Source organism: Nycticebus coucang, chromosome 22 (genome assembly GCF_027406575.1).
Source record: "Nycticebus coucang isolate mNycCou1 chromosome 22, mNycCou1.pri, whole genome shotgun sequence".
In the NCBI taxonomy this organism is placed as follows: domain Eukaryota; kingdom Metazoa; phylum Chordata; class Mammalia; order Primates; family Lorisidae; genus Nycticebus; species Nycticebus coucang.
In genome coordinates this window covers 15,952,693-15,974,242 of record NC_069801.1, presented here as the reverse complement: position 1 = coordinate 15,974,242, position 21,550 = coordinate 15,952,693, and the positions used below count along the sequence as shown (strand labels likewise).

The window sequence follows — 21,550 nt, the reverse complement described above, 5'->3', positions numbered from 1 at the left end:
GCCCTTTAATACACTTCCAGTGGGTCACGACCCACAGGTTGAGAACCGCTGCTCTAGGTCTTTGCTTGGCTCACACTCTTCACTCTTCAGCTCAAAGGCCACCTCCTCAAAGCAAGAATCCAATGTTCTCAATTCTAATATGAAGGCGGTAGATGACCTAATGCCTGGTGGGGGGTAAGGGAATGAGGGAGGGGGAGGAAGGAGAGCGATTGGGGGTGGTCACGGTGTATGGCACACCTCTCGGGGGTGGGACACAATTATAAGAGAGAATTTACCTAACAAATGCAGTTCTTTGTAGAAAAAAAAAGGCTAAACAAATTATCAGTGGGTCCTACTTTTTTTTTTTTTGAGACAGTCTCACTTTTCTCACCCTGGGTAAAGAGCTGTGGTGTCATAGCTCACAGCAACCTCAAACTCTTGAGCACAAGTGATCCTCTTGCCTCAGCCCCCCCGAATAATAGCTGGGACTATTTTTTAGAGACAGGGTCTTCTCCTTTTTCTTTTTCATTTTTATTTTTTTTTTTTGAGACAGACTCACTATGTCGCCCTCACTAGAGTCACAGCTCATAGCAACCTTAAACTCTTGGGCTTAAGTAATTATCTGGCTTCAGTCTCCCACCTGCCACAACGCCCAAGGACTACAGGTGCCCGCCACAATGCCCAGCTATTTTTTGGCTACAGTTGTCATTGTTTTTTAGTTGGCCTGGGCTGGGTTCAAATGCGCCAGCCTCAGTGTATGTGGCCGGCTCCATAACCACCGTGCTACAGGCACTGAACCAGGGTCTCACTCTTGCTCAGACTGGTCTTGAACTCATGAACTCATGCAATCCACCCACCTCAGCCTCCCACCATGCCCAGCCATCAGCATGTATTTAAAAAAAAAATTGTTGGGGGAGGCTGAGGTAAGAGAATCGCTTAAGCCCAGGAGTTGGAGGTTGCTGTGAGCTGTGTGATGCCACGGCACTCTACCGAGGGCCATAAAGTCAGACTCTGTCTCTACAAAAAAAAAAAATTGTTGGGAAAATAAAAGAACAAATGCCACCTCAACCAGAAATCCTTTGTGGCAATTCTCCCCACAGCTTTGCTAAGTGGCCTCTGAAGCTTTTCCTCTGTCCTATATTACCTGGGACCCTGAGGGGGTGGGGCGCACTGGCTACCTGTCTATCTCCCCATAGATGGGGTCTTAGAAGGCAAAACAATGGACACAATTCATTTGTGATTCCAGCACCTAGCCCTGGGCCTAGCAGGAAGCTGGGCTAAAGAAAACACCTGCTCGGGCAGCGCCTGTGGCTCAGTGCGTAAGGCGCTGGCCCCATATACCGAGGGTGGTGGGTTCAAACCCGGCCCCGGCCAAACTGCAACCAAAAAATAGCCGGGCATTGTGGCAGGCGCCTGTAGTCCCAGCTGCTCGGGAGGCTGAGGCAAGAGAATCGCTTAAGCCCAGGAGTTGGAGGTTGCTGTGAGCTGTGTGAGGCCACGGCACTCTACCGAGGGCCATAAAGTGAGACTCTGTCTCTACAAAAAAAAAAAAAAAAGAAAACACCTGCTTATGAATGAATGACTGTCCCCTCCACCGTCGTCCCCTTTCCTGACTCTGCTTCCTCCTCTCTCCACCCTGACAGGTGCCAAGAAGCCAGCACCTAGGCAAGGTCACAAGAACAGCTTCTCCAGCAGGAATTTCCTGAAGCAGGGCACCCTCTCTGCCTTCATTCAGAGCACTCCAGCCAGGGAGGAGGCAAAGCCCAAGGCAAGTGCTGCCTCTGTCGCCGAAATCATCTGGCTCTGAGTGTGTGGCAGGAGCAGGATGTTGGCAGGCCTGCCTCGCAGCCTGGACTAGAGGCCTTGCCCAGCTGAGCTCTGCCTGGCCGGGGGCCAGTTAGGAAACACTTGATTATTCAAATCATGTAGTTCCAAGAGGAAAGGATCTTCTTCCTCCAAGAGGGGGAAGTGGACGGCCAGGTCAGCCCAGGGATCTGGGTGTTGAAGAAATTTCAGAGCAGAGTTCTCACACCAACCAGCTTTCTGAGATTCTCCACCCCAGGAAGACTCTGAAAGCCTGAGATAGAAACTCAGGAGGGTCAGACCAAAGGCCAGGGCCCTGGACTGAAGCCTGGGCTGACCCCCAACCAGGGCTTCTGAATTAGCAGTAGCCTCAGCCAGGCTAATAGCTCTGGCCTCCCCGTAGATCCTGGAGACATCAGGGCTGGCCTGCTTGCCCCCATTAGTGCTCCCCTTGCCCCCGGAACCACATGGAGGACAGTAAACACTGCACTCCTTAGCTCTGGGGCTGGAGGTCAGTAGTCTATTCCTGCTATTTGCTTAACTCCTACCTTGAGCCTCCTCCCCAAGCCTGGCTCCAGAAGAACTAAGAGGTTCAAGAAGAGTTTATACATGTAGCCTGCAGAGATTTATCTAATATTTATTAAGTTATTATACGACCAGACCATGGAGCCAGGCTGCCCAATTCTGTTGCAATTCTGGATTAACTACTTGTGAGCTATATGACCTTGGATGAGTCCCTTCACATCCTCTGTGCTTCTATTTTTTCTTTTTTAAGAGATAGGGGCTCTGGGCGGCGCCTAAAGCTTAGTCGGTAAGGCACCGGCCCCGGCCAAACTGCAACCAAAAAATAGCCGGGCGTTGTGGCGGGCGCCTGTAGTCCCAACTACTCGGGAGGCTGAGGCAAGAGAATCGCTTAAGCCCAGGAGTTGGAGGTTGCTGTGAGCTGTGTGAGGCCACAGCACTCTACCAAGGGCCATAAAGTGAGACTCTGTCTCTACAAAAAAAAAAAAAGAGATAGGGGCTCACTATGTTGTCCCAGCGAGTACAGTGCCTAGGCACAGGTTGTGATCATAGCTCATTGCACCCTCCAACTCCTGGGCTCAAGCAATCCTCCTGCCTCAGCCTCCCAAGCAGCTGGGACTATAGGTAACTGCCACCGCACCCAGCTAGTTTTTCTATTTGTAGAGATGGAGTTGCACTATGTTGTTCTGGCTGGTCTTGAACTCCTGGGCTCAAACCACCCACCTTTCTCAGCTTCCCAAGTAGGTGGTGCTATAGGCATGAGCCACCATGCCCAGCTGTGCTTCTCATCTTCACATATAAACACAGGGATTCAAGCATCTATGCTTTGGGGAGTTTAAAAGGACCAATGGGAAAAGGGCATGTAAAACACCTGCTAGGCTGCACCGTACACAGGATTCAGGAAGTGATAATCTTACTATTATTAGTGAACAAATTAAGGTTTAATAAGGAGCCAGGCTTAGATCTCTGGACCAGACCACTGGAAGGCAGATATATTCTCCTTTGCCAGAGCCAAGGCCAGTCTGCCCAGAATGGGCTTGGGGGCAAAGGGGAAAGACCCCAGGCTCTGGGTTCAAAGCTCAATTCTACCACTCACCAGCTCTGCAACCCTGGCAAATTACTAACCTCATTGTGCCTTGTATCTGCCTCAGATTAGCCTTCACCATCGTAGAGGGGTGTTGTTGGCCATGGACAGTGCCGGGGAATTAGGGAGATGACATAATGCGGGGCTGCCCCAGGCAGGGGTGAGGTGACTGATAAGTTTCCTTTCCCAGATACCTCTGTCTGAGCCCACCCTGAGAGTGACAGAGTGAGGCCCCACGGAAATGGGGAAACCCCTCCCCACTCCAAGGAACAGAGGTACCAAGGAACTCTCAGCAGGAAGCACTGGGGGTCTTTAACAAAGGAGGTGACATAGCCAGAAGCCACAGGCTGGTCACTCCGGTTCACAGTCACACCCCAAATCTCCAAGTTATACACCATTTACTGGACAAATTAGCTTATTTCAGAACCTGGCTCCTAACCATGAGCAGGGATGATGACAACAGTGCCTGCCTCCTACAGCTGATTTAAAGATTAAGTGAGTTGGCTCAGCACCTGTAGCTCAGGGGCTAGGGCAGCAGCCACATATACCAGGAGCTGGTGGGTTCAAATCCAGCCCGGGCCTGCCAAAGAACAATGACAACTACAACCAAAAAAATAGCCAGGTGTTGTGGCGGGTGCATGCAGTCCCAGCTACTTGGGAGGCTGAGACAAGAGAATTGCTTAAGCCCAGAAGTTTGAGGTTGCTGTGAGCTGTCACTCCACGGCACTCCACCCGGGGTGACAAGTGAGATTCTTTTTTTTTTTTTTGGCCGGGGCTGGGTTTGAACCTGCCACCTCCGGCATATGGGACCAGCGCCCTACTCCTTGAGCCACAGGCGCCGTCACAAGTGAGATTCTGTCTCAAGTAAAAAAAAAATATATATATATATATATATATACACACACACACACTTGACTACGTACTCGGAACAGCGCCTATTAACCAGACCATAGGATCTGCTCCTATTTACACGACTGCTGTCATTTCTTCTCCAAACACCTTCCTGGTTTTCTCCAGCAGAGTCAGGTCTCCTTCCTGCTAGCTTTTACACAGAGCATGATTTATACAAAGCCTCCCACAAAGATGATGACTTACTGTGGGCCGAATGCTGAACTGGGTATTTATATTCATGGAGTGTTTCACAGTCAAGGGGCAATATGACCACTTGACTCACCTACTTATGTTCCATTAGTTGTGACTCTGGGATCAGTGGCAGGAATCTGTATTAATGGGAGGGGGCTGATAGTGGGGGGTTCCTATTATATTGCTTGGAACACACGTGTCCTGGTGATTTTAAAATATTTGCACTTGACAACAACTAAGTGACCTAGGGGCCATGAACTTAACTTCTCTGAGCCTCAGCTATAAGGTTAAACAAAGAAATGTGAAGTGCTTAGAACAGAGCCTGATTCGTGCTACATTTAAAACTTAAACATGGCTATAATCTTAGCACTCTGGGAGTGCCGAGGCAGGAGGATCGCTCAAGGCCAGGAGTTTAAGACCAGCCTGAGCAAGAGTGAGAACCCATCTCTACAAGAACTAATTTAGCCAAGTGTGGTAGCACATGCCTCTGAGACCCCATGGGTTATTTTAAATACTCAGCGAGTTCACAAATAAGAAATGGCTTTTCAAATGGAGAAGTGTGATAGGAGCCTGAAAATTAAGGTTGAGAGTGTCAAAGTGACTTGTCCAGGGTCATGCAGATGATTACAAAAAATAATTTAGCCAAGTGTTGTAGCACACGCCTATAGTTCCAGCTACTTGGCAGGCTGACGCAGGAGGATCCCTTAAGCCCAGGAGTATGAGGTTTTGGTGAGCTATGATGACACCACTACACTCCAGCTGGGGTGACAGACTCTTGTCTCCGAGAAAAAAAAAATTCTGAAAACTGGCTTTCAGTAAAAGGAAGAAAAAAAACTTGACCATATATCCACTCTGGAATACCACTAGTAGAGTTACAATTTGACACCTGAGGAAACTGAGGTACAGGTCACACAAGGTCACAAAACTCATAGTCCGGCTCAGCGCTGGTAACTCAGTGGTTAGGGTAACGGCCACATATACTGGGGCTAGGGGGTTTGAACCCAGCCCGAGCCTGCCAAACAGCAATGATAACTCCAACCAAAAAATGGCTGGGTGTTGTGGCAGGCGTCTGTAGTCCCAGCTACTTGGGAGACTGAGGCAAGAGAATCGCTTAAATCCGAGAGTTGGAGGTTGCTGTGAGCTGTGACACCACGGCACTCCACCGAGGGCGACATAGTGAGACTTCATCTTAAAAAAACCAAAAGAAAAAGAAAAAAATTGGGGGCGGTGCTTGAGGCTCAAAGGAGTAGGGCACTGGCCCCATATACCAGAGGTGACGGGTTCAAACCCAGCCCTGGCCAAAAACTGCAAAAAAAAAATCTCATAGTCCCTGTTAGCTGCTACTTCCTACAAAGTATTCATTCAAGCAATTGTATTATGTGACTAACACGCACCAGGAAGCGTGGTACATGTAGATTCAGCAAGGGACAGCTGTGACTATTACTTACTATGATTAAATTACAGTTGTTTGTTCTATGAACAAAATGGACAAGCAGACTGGTCAGAGGTAGGACACCGGGGAAACTCATACCTGACTAAAGGCCTGAGCCTCCGTCAGGGATGCTGCCCCCCCGGGACACGGGCTTGTGCTGCTGACGCTCACTACCAAACCATCGAAGAGCACAAGTCCTCAGTGGACAGAAGACGCCAGTGGAGGTGTGGGAAGGGTAGCCAGGCTCCATGTGGAGCAGTTCAGGTGTCAAAACCAGAGGGACAGCCACCACAGGTTCCCCCACGGCACCAAGGCCAGCCGGGTTGTGGAAACCCCTGCCAGGTGTGGCCGCCTTTCATTAACTCAACAGCCACTACACATTTGCTGAATGCAGGTATGTTGTTAGACACTGCAATTCACAAGTGATTCAGGGTTCCTGCCGTCCAGGAACTCAAGACTCAGTGCCAACCACTATGGGGATATCAGATTACAAAGGACACAAGATTTCCCAGCAAAGTCTAGAAAAACAGCCATGACGCCAACTGGAAACCCAGGCAGGGAGAGAGCGTGGCAGGGGAGGGAACAGACAAGAGCTAAATGCGAGGAGATGCAGGACATGTCTAAGCAAAGACCGTCAGCCTGGGACCCTGACCTGAGTTGCAGGCTGGTTTTGCCTTCAATTTGATCTCAGGCAAGTCGTCTTGTCTTCCTGAGCCGCAGTTTCCCCCTTTGCAAAATTACAATAATACTTCATGGGTTATTTTAAATACTCAGCGAGTTCACGAATAAGAAATGGCTTTAAAAATGGAGAAGTACCATAGGAGCCCTGAAACTAAGGTTGGGAGTGTTAAAGTGACTTGTTCAGGGTCATGCAGCTGATTAAAGGGATTGGGATGGACCATCGGGCAGGATGCAGGGGCAGCCGCACCCCACCTCTGCTGAGCCAGCACTTAGATCCCATGTTGCCCTGGTGCAGGGTTTACCATTCACTCGCTGTGTGATCCCAGGCTCACCCTCCCTCTCTGATTCTCAATTTTTTTTCTTTTTTTTTTTTGCAGTTTTTGGTCAGGGCTGGGTTTGAACACGCCACCTCCGGCATATGGGACCGGCGCCCTACTCCTTTGAGCCACAGGCACCGCCCATGATTCTCAATTTTCTAACATGCAAAAATAGAGATGTCATTTGCTGTGCTGCCTACGTGTCAACACAGAAGGCTCTTCCAACAGGAGAGCACTTTCCACAGGCAGAAGAACGTCACAGTTAAATGACAGTGTGAGCTGATGGAAAGCAGAGCTTGACCATCCCCAGGCGGTGTGGGGAGAGGGGCTGAGCTTCAGAGTTGGGCAGATGGGAATTCAAATCTCAGGTCCTCCACTTAACAGCCAGGAGAACTTAGGCAAATTATCTCCCCTCTGAACCATTTTCCTCACTTGAAAAATGGGCTGTTATAAGGATTAAGGGTGTGAATATACATCAAATATTTAGCAGAGTGGCTTTGAACATAACAAATATCCACTGAGTGATGACAACTTACTACTCTTGTCATTACCACTCTTTTCAGGAGGATCTGAAATCAGCCACTCTTACTTCATAGTCACTCTTACTTTAAGTTTTAAGACTGGATAGTTACCAGGTCCAGAGACTTCCCTTGAGACTGAACTTGGGCATAGCCGTGTGCCCCACTAAATGTTCCCACCCCACACCAGAAGGGCGTTGTGGTGAAGTCTAGCTTGGTTCCTCCTGCTTTTGCAGACAAGGAAAAGAGGACCAAGAAGCATGGTGACACAGAATGGACGTCATCTGGACCTGTTCCTTCTCCACCCATATGCACACAATGACCAAATCTAATCTGGTTCTGGAACATGCTCTCTTGTGTGCCAACTCGAATTAGTTGCTACTGGCTGCCTGGAACACTGTATTGACAAGGAAAGTGAACAATGGTTGATTAGCAATGTCTGACGCGTGTAGGGCAGGGGATCAGCAGCATGCACGCCAGCTATTTGCCATCCATGAACCAGAAAATCCCTAAGGCCCTGCCTCACTCATATAAACCAGGGTTGTTGGTCAGGGTAGCCAGTAGCTAAGAGAAAGAAAAGGGACTTGCCCGAGATTACACAGCTTGAAATGGCAGGGCTAGGATTCACACCCAGGCCCCTCCAGGTTTCTGAGGATGCTTCCCTCTAGGAGTATCCATCACCTGGGAGAACAGATGCTGCTGCCCTCCCATCCCTCTGTCATTTGCAAACTCCAGAGACAGATGGCTCAACTGAAAACAAACATATACAGCAAGATCCCCTGAGGGCTCATACCCAAACATAAAAATTTGAATCCAGATGCCAATCCGATGGGGCAGAAGGGCATGAGACCTGGATTTGGATCTCACCTCCAAGTTCCAGACCTTGAGAAAGTCACTCAACTTTTCCGAGCTTCCCTTTCCTCTTCTATAAAATGGAGAGAATAACAAACTAAGCACATAAGGTCATTCAAAGTGATTTAGCTCAGTTTCTGACACAGAGTAAGCCCGTCAATGTTAATTACAGACAGTGCCAAACTTAGACGTGGTTTTTCAGCTTTACGATAGTGCCAAAGAAACATGTATTCAGTGGAAACCACACTTCATGTACCCATACCGCCCTTCTGTTTTTCACTTTCAGTGTAGTATCCAATAGAATTACATGGTCCATTCAACATATTATTATAAAATAGGCTTTGTGGGCCAAGCGCGGTGGCTCATGCCTGTAATCCTAGCACTCTGGGAGGCCGAGGCGGGTGTATCGCCTGAGCTCACGGGTTCAAGACCCAGCCTGAGCAAGAGCTTGACCTCGTCTCTAAAAGAAAAAAAATAGCTGGGTGTTGTGACAGGTGCCTGTAGTCCCAGCTACCCAGGAGGCGGAGGCAAGAGAATTGCTTAAGCCCAAGAATTTGAGGTTGCTGTGAACTATGACGAGATGGCACTCTACCAAGGCTGACAAAGTGAGAGTTGGTCAAAATAATAATAATAATAATAGGCTTTGTGTTGGGTGATTTTGCCCAATCATAGGCTAATGTAAGCATACTGAACACATTTAAGGTAGGCTAGGCTAATTTTTTTGCAGTTTTTGGCTGGGGCTGGTTTTGAACCCACCACCTCCAGCATATAGGGCTAGCGCCCTACTCCTTTGAGCCACAGGCGCTGTGCAGTGCAATTTTTTTTTTTTTTTTTGCAGTTTTTGGCCGGGTCTGGATTTGAACCCACTACCTCCGGCATAGGGGGCCAGCGCCCTACTCCTTTGAGCCACAGGCACCGCCCTGCAATTTTTTTTTTTTTTTTTTTTTGCAGTTTTTGGTCAGGGATGGGTTTGAACCCGCCACCTCCAGTATATGGGGCCAGCTCCTTACTCCTTCGAGCCACAGGCACCGCCCTGCCCAATGCAATTTTTAATAAGTTTATCAAGACATAATCCCATTGTAAGTCGAGAAGCATCTGTAATAAGAATTAGGGCCAGGTTCAGTGGCTCGTGCCTGTAATCCCAGCACTCTGGGATGCCAAGGCAGGTGGATTGCTTGAGTTCAGGAGTTTGAGACCAGCCTGAGCAAGAGCAAGAGCCAGACCTCTTCTCTACTAAAAATAGGAAAAATCTAGCCACTTATAGTCCCTAGCTACTCAGGAGGCTGAGGCAGGAAGTTCACTTGTGCAGAGTTTGAGGTTGCTGTGAGCCATGATGATGCACTCTACCCAGGGTGATAGACTGAGACTCTGTCTCAAAAATATACATATAAATAAGGATTAGGTCAAGAAAACCAAAACATAGCATTTTCACAAAAAATGCTCAGATGACTAAGGCATGGGCTTGGACAAGCTGTTGAGAGAAATCCTGTTTATATCCAATACCTTGATAGGATAACTGACCTAAAATACGAATTATTGTAATTGATTTTAAAATAAATAGGGGGCAGTAACTGTAGAATATAAATGTCTTAACACAATAACTAAGAAAATGCCAGGAAGGCTATGTTAACCAGTGTGATGAAAATATGTCAAATGGTCTAGGAAACCAGTGTATGGTGCCCCATGAGCGCATTAATGTACACAGCTATGATTTAATTTAAAAAAATGTAAAAAAAGTAAATAAATAAAAATAAATAAATAAGTAAATAGGGGGCTGGGTGTAGTGGCTCACTCCTATAATCCCAGCACTCTGGGTGGATTGCCTGAGCTCAGAACAGCCTGAGCCAGAGCAAGACCTCATCTCTAAAAAAAAAAACAATAGCTGGGCATTATGGCAGGTGCCTAAAGTCCCAGCTACTCAGGAGTCTGAGGCAAGAGAATCACTTGAGCCATGGCACTCTACCAAGGGTGACAAAGTGAGATTCTATCTCAAAATAAATAAATAAATAGGGCGGCGCCTGTGGCTCAAAGGAGTAGGGGCCGGCCCCATATACGGGAGGCGGCGGGTTCAAAAACTGCAAATAAATAAATAAATAAATAAATAAAATAGGGAACTGACTCTTCTAAGAAGATGGGTTATGTCATTCACATCACACAGAAGGAAGTGGGAGCCTTGAGTGGGAGAATTGGTAATAGTAGGGGACAAACATCTATTTCTCACTTCCCAGCCAAGAGAGTTTGTGCCTCAGTCTTCTCATCTACAATGTGGGAACGATAGCACCCGCCACACAGGGCTGCAGCTGAGCAATGCCAAGCGAGGCACTGAGCACCGGGCAGCATGTTATGTCAGCCGTTAGTCTATGGACTCTTCCTTGGGGGGTGGGAGACACTTCATGAGGCAGAGGGATCAGAACTGCTATAGAAGTGAGTAGATAGAGTGGAGGAGGGGAAGCAGGCTTCAGAATCAACTGAGACACTTTCTAACCAGAATGGTGGGAGATGAATAAGTTATTCACTCCTGTGTCTGAAGGCAATTACATCAAAGTGGGGACAGGTGGAGGGAGAAACACAAATGAGCCTCAGAAAGTCCAAGCCTAGCCAGGCATAGTGGCTCATGCCTGTAATCCCAGCACTTTGGAAGGCCAAGGTGGGAGGATCACCTGCACCCAGGAGTTCAATACTACAGTGATTGCCCCAGGGAAACAGGGTGAGATTCTGTCTGATTTAAAAAAAAAAAAAAAAAAGGGCTGAGTAGCCAGAAACAGTTTAGTGTCAATCAACAAGAGGCCTAAGAATTCCAAGGGAGAGACTTGAGAACCTTGACTTGAGAGCTAAGAAGGTCCTCACCCTATTTCTTTATTGGACATACTAAAAGTGGACAGGAGAAGGCAAGAGATTGACCTAACAAAAAGTTACATGGTAGATCCTTTAGAAGGTGGCACTTAAGGTTTTTCAAATAACAATTTGCTTGCTGAGCTATGCCCAGCAGCTTGCGTAGCTGACCAGGTGAAGTTCATATGTCTGAGTCACAGCTGAGATCTGGGAGGATGAGGAGGTATCTCTGAAATAAACTGGAGCCTTGAGGGTCAGGGCCTCCCTCTAGGATCTCCAAGGTCTTATTCCTAGAAATAACCTTCTAGCATCCTTTCCTCCCTTCTCTGGGTTAAGGCAGAGTAACAGAGCATCAGAGAGGTTTGAATCCAAGGTATCAGCCCGCTGAGCCTCAGTCTCAAATGCAAAGCGGTGACTATCAAGGTAGTGTCTGAAAGTGCCTGGTGCCTGGCAGTTTCTGAGCTCTACAGGCACAAGGATCAGGAGACCTGAGCTTACAATCAGGAATCAAGGCTCCCCTTATTCATCTTGTGGCACCACAGCAGTGTATTCACGGAGTCCTTCTAGAAACTCATATCTGGGCAGGTGCCTCCAGAGCCCCTGCACTTAAACATCAGGCTTCATAGCCTGTCACACTGCCCTTTTGCTCAGACAAAGTGATTCTGAGATATGTGCTATGGCCACTGTGGTGCCTGCCTCTAGTCTCCAGGCCTTGGCTCCCCCCAAAAAGGATGAAACAGAAAGCCATGGGTTGAAGAGTGCAAGGTCATGTTTCCTGCCTGCGAAGTGAGTACATACTGTGAATAGGGCTGTTGGGAGCACTGGATGAGGTGGTAGATATTGGGGGAGTCCCTTCCCTGTGGTTCTGTGCAATCTTCAGAATAAAGCCCTCAGGGCTACCTGTCCCCAGCTGGGTAGACCCCAGACCCAGTTCACTGAGCCTTGATAGGCTGATGCTCTGCCATCCCCAAACCTCTAGAGCTCTCAGACTCTTCCTGGGGACCACTAAACTAAGAAGTGTCTCCTCCAACCAGCTGATGTGTTTCAGAGACACTGCCAGGCCACGGGAGAGAGGCTGGTGTCCATGTGTCCCACATGTGCCCCACATCCCTACTCTGAGTGCCTGAGGGCTGTCCCAAGCCTCACATAGTCATTCAGATGAGATTTGTGCCCCCTTTCACAGCCTCATAGCATCTAGCCCAGGAACTGTGAGCTCAGAAGGCAGACAGGTACTAACTGGCTCCAGCCATTATGGCCAGGCAAGGGACATAGCCCAATATGGCCATGTCTTCTGAGCTTTCAAGAGATACAGAAATCCCTTTTTAAATGTAAAATGAAATCACCTCATTTCACAACATCAGGAACCAAATTAAACTTTTTAACTCACTGCAAGAGTCAACAATCCCCTACCCCACCCCTCGCAGCCTTGGGAGAGCAGTTTGTCATGGAACCCCCCATAACCTAGTTCACAGTGGACCATAAACATCTGAGGACCAGTTGGTTGAATGAGAGCCAACCCAAGTCTTAGGGAAGTCCCACCTCTCCGCCCCTACTTCTCAGATTTCTTGGTTAACAGATGAGGAAATGGAGGCTCAGAGAGGGGAAGCAACTTGACCAAGATCACACAGAAGGCTTATCAACGGCCCAAAGACTTAAACTCTGCTCTTCTAAGCTTAAGATCTTTTTCCACCAACTCAGAACACCTGCATCCTCTCTTGAACAATCATTTGGGAGCTTAGAGCCAGGAAACTGAATTTCAGGTCTATTCTGCCTTAAGCAGTTGGGTGACCCTAGTCAAGCCCCTTCTCCTTTCTGGGCCTCAGTCTCCCTGGTCTGTAAAGAAGCTAGTGGACAGAGCCAGTTTCTAAAGGGCTTCCAGCTGAAATTCTAGGCTACCATAGGTCTCATCTCTGGCTAGTACTTGGTGGCCTCAGAAGAATATAAAATAGTAATAATAATAATAATAATAATGGGAAGGGTGAGTCCACACCAGCTAGGAAAGAACACTACAATTTTTAGTGAAACCTGACTCCTGGTTACTGGAATTTAGAAAGAATAATACTCAGGCAGTTTAACCACCATCCTACAATTAAACAAAAACACATCTGGTTTAACTTCTTCCTCGTTGCTTCCCTCTACCCCCTACCCTCATCTCAAATTTTACCCCTTAATTTGAGAAGTCAAATTCAATGCAAACAATTGATTTCATGCCGCAGTGAGGTTCAGAATTTACGCATGGAAAACTTTAAGCATGGAGTTTTTCGGGGAGCAGTTATGACATGTTGGGGGGGATGGGGAGACAGAAAAAATAGGGACAATGTTCTCTGGACGCTGAGCATGATACATGTATAATGATGTCAGGGCCTACTGTGAGCCCAGCACTCTGAGGCAAAGTGACCTGCCTGCCTGGGTCACACAGCTGGGGATTTGACCAGATCCAGGGTGGCCTTTGTAAGCTTACTGGGACTTCCCTCTGGCCCTCAGGATCACCTGGTAGAACTGCTGCTGAAACTGCCTCACGGAAACAGTGACTTCTCAATAACAATCAGTACTGGCTGAGTCCAAAGCTGGAAACCCATTTATGATCTCACTAGCCCCTCACAGCAACCCTGCAAAATATATATTTATTAACCCACATTACAGATGAGAAACTGAGGCTCCGAAAGGGGAAGCAACTTGTCCAGCATCACACAGCAGGGCTGGAATGAACCTCCCATCTATTGCCCCTAGCTATCCTCTAAAAGTAAGAACAGTCCAGAACAAAAACCCCAACATACCACACAGCCCAGCGCCAGTCTGCCAAGACGACCATCATGCTAGGAAGCCAAGTCAGCATTCCTGTGGCCACGCAGAGATTTTAGAGCACTGGTTCTGAGCACAGCTCTCTCACTCTCAAGGTTTGCTCGGAGTTCAGGGTTTTGTATGAATATCCCCAGAAGGATTGATTTCAAGGTGAGAACTCTAGGCTATGCCTCTGGATCCTAGCCCCTGGATTAAAAGGCCTCACACCCACAGGATACAACATGGACATCACCAGACTTGCGATTCTAGAAACACAGCTCCAGCCCCAGCTCCCCAGGTAGCATCAGGTATGTCCTTGGGCAAGTTGCTTCCCCTCTCCAAGAGGTTCACATCTAGCTTGCAGAGCACGTTGGGTATCTAAGTCACAGTACACAATAGGACTGAGTTTGGTCATGAGCTGGGACAGGGCAGGAGGCTCTGCAGAAACAATAGCTCCAGGGCTGTTCCCAGCATGGAGCCCTGGGCTCCCAGCCCAGGCTGTGTTAAGGATGGTGGAAGGTGGAATCTGAGTATGAGCAAGGAGGGCACAAAGCCACCGACATGTGCAGCCCAACAGGAAATGGGCTAGGGCCTGGGAAAATTGGATGACAGGTTCAGAGGCAGTGACATAACTCTATACCCAGTCACAGCATTACATTTTTTACTAAGACTAAAGCTGGTGACAGATCTTCAGCACAGACACTAGTTAAACACTTGCCAAGCATTCATCATATCTAGACCTCACCACCAGTAAGTACTGTTGATCTCTGCAGCTTAGAGGATTGAGAATGAGGCACAGAGAGGCAATGGAACTGCTTCCCGATCACACAGCAAGGTGGCTTTCTCTGCTAGTGAGAGTTCCCCTACCCCGGCTGATCCCATTTTACCTGTGTTATTGCATCGTAATCTTCTTCTTTCTGAATTTGCTTGATTTCAATTCTAAAAATGTCAGTTTGACACTCAATTTCAAAGACTGGAAAAAATGTTATCATGTAAATGTCCACTGGGAGAAGGGCTTTTTGTCTGCTCCTACAACAGTACCTAGCACAAAGCTGATGCTTTAAAAATATTCGTTGAATGAATGGGCGGTGCCTGTGGCTCAAAGGGTAGGCGCCAGCCCCATATGCCGGAGGTTGCGGGTTCAAACCCAGCCCTGGCCAAAAATATATATATATATATTTGTTGAATGAAGATAGCATTTTTTCTGGTCTCAATTCAGTTTTATTCCTCATAGTAGTCCCACGGGAGAAATGAACCCCCCACTAGTGGGGCCACAGACACAGACAGGGACCATCACCCAGCCCTGTCTCACTCCACGTGGGAAGCAGTTGGGACCTCTTCTTCTTAGGGAATCCAGAGGTTCAGTTCAGGAGGGAAAAGAAGCACAGGAACAAGATGGACAGGGAGTGGGTGGGTGGCACAGGCCCAGAAGGGGACTATCGCTGCGATTTGGAGAGGGCAGGTATAGAGGGTGAAAAAAGGCAGAGCTGAGCCCAGGAAGGAACAAAAAATACCAAGGCTCAGACCCTCGTCTTTCAGGCAGGAGAGTGGAAGTAGGAGGCTGAGGTTGAGGGCTTTGGTGATCTAGGTTCAAATCCTGATCCCAACCACTTCCTTAAATTATCTAAGCCTCAGTTTCCTCACTTGTAAAATGAGAGGTTGCATGTTAAAGGGTTAAGCTGGCCCCCACTCACAGTAGGCATTCAACAGTCACTTGTCATCTTCCGGGATGTGGAGAGCCACCCCCGCTTCCCTGGGAGCTAGGCCTACCTGCGGGGTCTCTAGTGTTTCCCCAGCCTTCCTGGTCTGAGAATCCACCCCTTTTTTGATCTCAAGGGTTTTTATCCTCCACCCAGAGGCTTTTGCAAAGGCCCCCTCCCCCAATCCCATTATGTGTTGACAATGTGGGGAGGGTGGGGTGAGTCTTTCCACAGTGACTGTGACCATGTGTTTAACCATTTCTTGCCAAGACTGGGCAGAGAAGCCGCCCTGGGCAGCCCACTTTACCTGCACACAAGCCAGACGCGGTGCCAGGCTCCTTTTCAGGTTCTGGAGCCTTGCCCCTGATCTGCTGTGACCGGCCCACTCCCAAGCAGACACCAACGAGCAATCTCTCTTCCCCCACGCCCCTGGGTGTCAGCTCCTCCTTCCCTCTAATCCTCCTCCCACTCAAACTACTTTAGATCCCGCTGAGACAGACCAGCCCTCTCCCCAGGCGGTTGTGGTGAGACCTAGAAGTCCCCAGGAGGGACACAAGGAAGGGCACCAGCCCGGGGGCTGGTGATAGGCAGCCCGGGTCTCTGGCCCTCAGACTGAGGGGGCACCATGGGCGCAGGTGCCTGGACCAGGGGTGAGGGGGCCGCGAGTCCCAAGCAGTGCCCCGGGAGGTAGGAGAGCCCAGGGTTGCAGGGAGGTCCGGAGCAAAGTCCCTTAGCTCGCTAGCTCTGCGGGGCCCACGTCCAACTTCCAGCCCGACCCAGTGAGCCCGCTGTTAACTTCGGACGCGCACGAGGACACGACTGGGATAACTGGCTGGAGGCGGGAGGCCTCTGCCATGCCATTTATATTCAACCTAGTGGCCAACTGAGGATGCAGGCGCGGCCGGGCATCGATTGGGTACGCTGGGCTCCCGGGGAGCTGGGGGACAATACTGAGTCCTTACCTGAGAAGAACTCGTGGGCGAGTCTGTCCTGACACTAGTGCGTGAGATCGGTGAGCTGGGACAGCAGGCGCAAAGTGGCGGGAGCGCGACGCTGCCTGGGCCAACTTCGCCGCGGACTTATAAAGGCGGCCGCGGGGCGGGAGTGCCGCGGGACAGCCGTCCCCTCCCCCGCCCCGGCCCCGCCCCCGCCCCCGGCCCGCCCCACCCCCGGCCCGAGCCCCAGGCCCTGCCAGCCGGTAGCGCCGCGCGGCCAGGGCGCCCCCTGCCGGGGAGGGGGCGCACACCCTGGCTCGGCTCACCCGGGCTCCGCTCGCCCCGGTTCGCTCGGTTGGGCAGGGGCTCGGGGTGTTGCAGCCGTGCGGTCCCGCGCGCCCCGGTGTTCTCGGGCTCTTTACCTCTGGGCTGCTCCCCACCCAGCCCTTTCTCTCCGCGAGCTCGGACTTCCCTCCCTGTGCACATCGCTTGTTTATCCTTGGCCATCTTCATTCTGTGTCCCTTCGCTGGGTCTTTGTCTCCAGTGGTCAGTCTGCGTTTACCTCTCTCTGGCATCTGTCTCCGTGTCTGTCTACCTAAGTGGCTGTCCTCTGGGCTCCCTAGGTCTCCATCCGTCTCTGTCCGCTTGCGCCCCTTCCCCCTCCAGACCAGGCCACTGGCCTCTCCTCCCTCCCTTCCTTGCCCTTGGTTTCTGTCCCTGGCCAGCCTGAGAAAGCAAAGGGGGACCTAGGAGGGGTGGTATCCAGAGGGTCCTAGACAGGGACCATTCTATCTTTCCTTCTCCTTAGACAGGGAAGGGCCCAGACAGGAATCTGCTGTGTCCCAACCAGAGGCCCTGGATGTGTCTTCTGAGAGCCAGAGGAGGGGCAGACACTTCCAAGGCAGTGGAGTCAGACAGTCCAAGTCCACAACTCTGCTCTGGTGGCCTTGGCCAAGTCACTTGTGGACTGGCCTGCTCCTCTCTGACAAGCAGAAGCCACCTCCCCTGGCTTCCCTCCCAGTGTGGTGCTGGCATGAGAGTCATGTGAGACAGGGCTTGGAAAGTGCACAGGAAACTCTAAAATCTTAGATTAATGGGGGAGGGCAGATGCTGGGCACTACAGATCATCTTCCCACTCCCTGGGGACCACCCCTGATGGGACCATAATCGCCCCCCCTCCTTTTTTGAGACAGAGTCTCACTCTGTCACCCTAAGTAGAGTACCATGGTATCAAGCCTAGCTCATAGCCACCTCAAACTCCTGAGTTCAAGTGATCTTCCTGCCTCAGCCTCCTGAGTAGCTGGGACTACAGGCGCCCACCATGACAGCCGGCTATAATTTTTCAGTTTTGAATAGAAATAAGGTCTTGCCGAAGCTGTTCTCAAACTCTGTTCTCAATCTTCCTGCCTCTACCTCCCAGAGTGCTAGGATTACAGGTGTGAGCCACTGCACCCTGCCCATATCCCCTTTCCTCTGAGAACCAGACTATGTTTGAGTTCTCCTGACAATCTCCTACCAAGAAATGCCCCACTCCTCCCATCTCCCACCCACCCCCCATTTGAAAGTCTCCAGTGATCAAGGGCTCACTGCCTCTTAAGAGGAGAGTTGGGGCTCGGCACCTGTAGCTCAAGCGGCTAAGGCACCAGCCACATACACCTTGAGCTGGCAGGTTCGAATCCAGCCGGGCCTGCCAAACAACAATGACGGCTGCAACCAAAAAAATAGCTGGGCGTTGTGGCAAGTGCCTGTAGACCCAGCTACTTGGGAGGTGGAGGCAGAAGAATCGCTTGAGCCCAGGAATTGAAGGTTGCTGTGAGCTGTGATGCCACAGCACTCTACCCGGGGCGACAGCTTGAGGCTCTGTCCCCCCAAAAAACAAAAAAACAAAAAACAAGAGGAGAGTTGGTCTTATTGGCTCTTGGGCAGCCAGTTAGGTAGACAGACAAGGAGACAGACGCCAGAGAAGAGGTAAACAAAGACGGATGGGAGACAAAGACCCCGACAAAGGGACAAATGTGTGCCTCTAACCCACAACCACCAGAGATTTGAAGGAAAGTACTGTGAGCCCCCCTGAGTCCTGGCTTTCTCAGTATTGAAGCCTCAGTCTTCATGTGGCCGTTTTTTTCCTAAGTGTCATCAAAAGGGAACTGAGGCTACAGCAGAGAGGAGAAGGTGTCAGTGCCCAGAGAACCAATTCCATCAGTAAAGTCAGAACCTGAACTAGGTTCCAGAAACCAAGAATATCTGGTTCTTTTGAATTTCTTCTGGTTCTCTGGTTCTTTGAATTTCTGAATTTCTTTTCATTTCTTTTTGTATGTTTAGTAATTGATATTGTTTACAGGGATGATATAAAGTTTCCTTTTTCAAATAAGTTTATGTTTTTAAAAAGTTAGTAAAAATATGGAGTAAATACTATTTCGTTATGTGTTTCATCAGGCCATGATGGCAAAATTATGGAGGTGGCCAATGTATGAAGTTTAGGAAATGCCATTCTCTATAAGAAATTGTAAGTAGGGTGGCGCCTGTGGCTCAGTCGGTAAGGACACCAGTCCCATATACCGAGGGTGGCGGGTTCAAACCCTGCCCCGGGCCAAACTGCAACCAAAAAATAGCCGGGCATTGTGGCGGGCGCCTGTAGTCCCAGCTACTCGGGAGGCTGAGGCAAGAGAATCGCTTCAGCCCAGGAGTTGGAGGTTGCTGTGAGCTGTGTGAGGCCACGGCACTCTACCGAGGGCCATAAAGTGAGACTCTGTCTCTACAAAAAAAAAAAAAATTGTAAGTATTTAGAAGGAAGTATGGAGAACCCTCAAAGAACTAAAGCTAGACCTCCCATTTGATCCTGCAATCCCATTACTGGGCATCTACCCAGAAGGAAAAAAATCCCTTTAGCATAAGGACACTTGCACTAGACTGTTTACTGCAGCTCAATTTACAATTGCCAAAATATGGAAACAGACTAAACGCCCACCAACCCAGGAATGGATTAACAAGCTGTGGTGTATGTACACCATGGAATACTATTCAGCCATTAAAAAATGGAGACTTTACAGCCTTTGTATTAACTTGGATGGAAGTGGAACACATTATTCGTAGTAAAGCATCACAAGAATGGAGAAGCATGAATCCTATGTACTCAATTTTGATATGAGGACAATTAACGACACGGTGGGGGTCGGGCAAGGGGAGAGTAGAGAGAGAAAGAAGGAGGGACGGGTGGGGAAAGGAAGAGCAGAGAGAGGGCGGCGCCTGTGGCTCAAGGAGTAGGGTGCCGGTCCCATATGCCAGAGGTGGCGGGTTCAAACCTAGCCCTGGCCAAAAAAAAAACACACACACACAAAAAAAAAAGAGCAGAGAGAGGTAAGGAGGGAGGGGGTGGGGTCTTGGTGTGTGCCACACCTTTTGGGGGCAAGACACGATTGTAAGAGGGATTTTATCTAACAAATGCAATCAGTGTAACCTGGTTTCTTGTACCCTCAATGAATCCCCAATAATAAAAAAAAGAAAGAAAGAAAGAAATTGTAAGTAAAACACAGAACACTGAGCCTAAAACACAGGAGGGGCTCCATGACAGCTCACAAATGCCAAAGAAGGGTTAAGGATTGCAGGAGCCTTGAATAATGTCATTATCCACAGCAGCCAGGGGCAAGTCCTCAGGTGCAGAAAATCTGCTGGTGACCTCTCCTTCAGATGTTGTCAACATGAAAGGATGGAGGCCTGGACCTCAAACCAGGAGACCCAAGTCCACCTTCCAGCCCTGTGCTGGCTTGCTGGTTGAGCTGAGCAAGACATTTTCCCTGTTAAGGCTCAGATTCCTTCTGACTGATTGAACTGGACAATCTCTAAATGCAGCCCAGATTCCTGGATTCCAGGAATCCTTAGCTGGTAGAAAGCAACTCATTGCATCAGATTTCTCTCCATCATCCTCCCTGGAGCTCAGAAACAAACAAATTGCAGTGCTTGACCTCCAGGCTCCCTTACTCTAAGAGATGATAATTTCTTTTTTTTTTTTTGTAGAGACAGAGTCTCACTTTATGGCCCTCGGTAGAGTGCCGTGGCCTCACACAGCTCACAGCAACCTCCAACTCCTGGGCTTAAGCGATTCTCTTGCCTCAGCCTCCCGAGTAGCTGGGACTACAGGCGCCCGCCACAATGCCCGGCTATTTTTTGGTTGCAGTTGGCCGGGGCTGGGTTTGAACCCGCCACCCTCAGTATATGGGGCCGGCGCCTTACCGACTGAGCCACAGGCGCTGCCCAGAGATGATAATTTCTTTATTTTTGAAATAGTCCCACCCTATTTCCCCAGCTAAAGTGCAGTGATCTAATCATGGCTCACTACAACCCCAAACTCCTGGGCTCAAGCAATCCTCCTGCCTCAGCCTCCAGACTAGCTGGGTCTACAGGTGTGCACCACCACATCTGGCTAATTTTTCTTTTTTGGTGGAGATGGGGGGAGGGGTCTCGCTCTTGCTTAGGCTGGTCTCAAACTCTCAGCCTCAAGCAGTTTTACCACCTCTGTCTCTTTTTTTTTTTTTTTTTTTGTGATTTTTGGCCGGGGCTGGGTTTGAACCCGCCACCTCCGGCATATGGGACCGGCGCCCTACTCCTTGAGCCACAGGCGCCGCCCGCACCTCTGTCTCTTAAGTCACTGGGATTATAGGCCTGAGCCACCTTGCCCAGCTTTTTCCGTATTTATTACATGCATGCCAGGAGCCTGTGCCTAAAACTACACCTGAAGGTCACCAGGCATTAAAAGCCAAGTTGGAGGCCCGGAACCCAAGAGCACAGGGCAGGGTGGGGGTCAGGAGCTCAGTGGACAAGGGTAAGGGAGAAAGGTGTTGAGAGGCACAAGACCCAGGCCTGTCCATGGGGAGGCAGCAGGGAGTTAGCTCTGGCCTGGGACTGGGGAAAAGAACGCCAGAGATCTAGGCAGACATTTAAGGGGAAGGGGCCTGGGAACCTTTGACTTGAGAGATCATCTCCAGCCCAGGCCTAACCAAAGGTCCAATCATGTGACTCCCGGTGCCATTTCA

At 49.6% G+C, this 21,550-nt stretch overlaps 1 protein-coding gene across 1 annotated transcript in view; it reads right to left on the bottom strand.

Moving 5' to 3' along the window:
* ALPL (alkaline phosphatase, biomineralization associated) overlaps positions 1 to 16,665 on the bottom strand; it is a 64,667-nt gene extending 48,002 nt beyond the window's left edge. Inside the window, exon 1 of the mRNA XM_053576903.1 lies at positions 16,547 to 16,665. The gene's annotated coding sequence lies outside the window, so the exon portion shown is untranslated. The remainder of the gene's footprint in view (positions 1 to 16,546) is intronic.
* Positions 16,666 to 21,550: the final 4,885 nt, after the last annotated feature.